The sequence below is a fragment of the Lactuca serriola genome, chromosome 2, assembly GCF_051521515.1.
Source record: "Lactuca serriola cultivar US96UC23 chromosome 2, Lser_US96UC23_V15, whole genome shotgun sequence".
NCBI lineage: Eukaryota > Viridiplantae > Streptophyta > Magnoliopsida > Asterales > Asteraceae > Lactuca > Lactuca serriola.
Genome location: NC_136409.1, coordinates 173,422,054 through 173,424,218, shown reverse-complemented (window position 1 = coordinate 173,424,218; position 2,165 = coordinate 173,422,054).

Genomic DNA, 2,165 nt, shown 5'->3' with positions numbered 1-2,165 from the left:
GCGCATCGTACTCAAGAGTAAGCCCAACGTACTGGTCAGACAACCAAATTTACTCCAAATGTCTTAACCCATTAAGCTTATAACGTCCAAATTTAGATCCAAGTTCATTAAATTGTATTAAGCAATAAAGTTCCAAAATTTATGTTTCTGCATGACTTAATGGGACTCAAACCATGGATTAAGCCTTCTATCTCCCTTAAGTGGTCACCAACTCATGCATGGTTGGGTTCTAACCTCCAAGATTCGATTTTATGACTTCATGCAGCCTTAAGAGCCCAAAAGGACAGCTCAAATGGTTTGGAGTAGTCCAAACTCCATGAGACTAAAGTTATGGGACCAAAATATGCTATGTTCTTCCCCAAACTTAGATCTAGACTTAGAATGAAGAAGTTTCAGACTTTATACCTCCAATGAGCTACAAATGATGAACAACCTCTGGATCTATAAGCTCATTCTTGTCCAATGCTTCTCCTGAAGTCTTCATCTTCTTCAAGATCACAAAAGAACACCTAAAAACTCTTAGTAAGCTCATGAATACTCTCAAGATAGCTATGGTTTCGAGATTAGCTCAAAAAGGCAATGGAGGCTGATAAGGTGAAGGACTTAGACGACTTAATGAGCTTAAATAGGGTGCAAACCCTAAAAATTAGGGTTTTCCCCTGGCTTGCGTGTGACATCCCCAAAATCTCGGCCAGAAAAGACCAATTTTCATTTATGCTTTTAAAATAATTTTAGAGTAAATCCTTTTGATTTGAAAGAGTTGCGGAATTTGTTCCCAAAAACAAAACGTGATAAAATAATATTTACCAAAGCATTTCATAAAGAAATGTATTTTCATTATATAATCAAAACTCGGGATGTCATGTTCCGATATAGACCATAAAGCATAAACGATAACATTATAAGTCATTCAACAAATATATACATATACAGACTTGTAAACAAAACAACTTGATGATTCATCCATCTTATGCCCTTGCGCCACTTTCTGTAATACAAATAAACTGAGTGGGTCAGGCTTGGGAGCCTGGTGAGCATATAGGGTTTTCAACCCACAATAAATAATTATATTTAATTTCCATCAACCAACAATAACCCAATTACCCATTCCCGTTATTCTCACTTTACGTCCCTAAGACAACTAACATAAGGGACCTAGTCTAAGAATATTTCATCGGGGCGACAACACATGCTTCGGGGGTTCCTCAGCAATATAAGTCAAATAAGGCAACCATGAGGGGGATGGAATACGGCGAATGAACACCCAAGTTCATTAACACCTACAGGTTATGAGCCTGCTAGCGTTCCACTGGACTATCTAGAAAAGTCCGTGGTCGTCATCTAAATTCCGCTAGATGACTGGATCAAAACAACATCGAGGCCTCTCATCTGTTTATTACACACCAACTATCTACCCATGTTCTACCCAACATATTAGTAGATAAAATATACATTTTTATACATAGTTTTAAAACCTGTATAGCATGCTCAATCAATACATTTTCCACATAACAGATGAGGAACACACACATAACACGTATTTCATAGAGAAATAATCAGATCTATAAGATAGAAGAAAGTGAATATACATTCACACACATAACAACAAAATATACACATAACACGTATTTCGTATAAAATACTTCATAATTATGCGTTAGAAGAAAGTAACTACACACTCACTTGATCAGAAGATGATCGGACAGCACTACGACTTGTAGAAGTAGTATTCTTCGGCAGATCTGGAAGATCTTCACAAAAACCGGACTCCTCGCGGGCAGAGCTTTGGCTCGGGAATCTTACTTCTCGGGATCTTCGGGACCTCAGGACTTTCTTCGGGGCTCGGGAATGATACCGGGGCTTCGAGATAATTCTTGCACGAAAAACGATGCAAAAAACGCGAGAAAAAGGGAATAAATGAGCAAACAACTCGGTTGCCCTCGACCTCCTTTTATAGGGGCTGGAACTTCAAATTACGCTGGGCGTAATGAAGATAAGGTCGCTGACTCCCCTAAGGATAATATCGGTTAATATATATTTAAATTAAATATCGAAAATATTTAATAAACTTCAAAAATTCACATCTTCCTCATACGAACTCCGTTTTTGATGTTCTTTATATCCCCGCGTAGGTGAGACTACAATCTACAACTTTCGTTTAGACT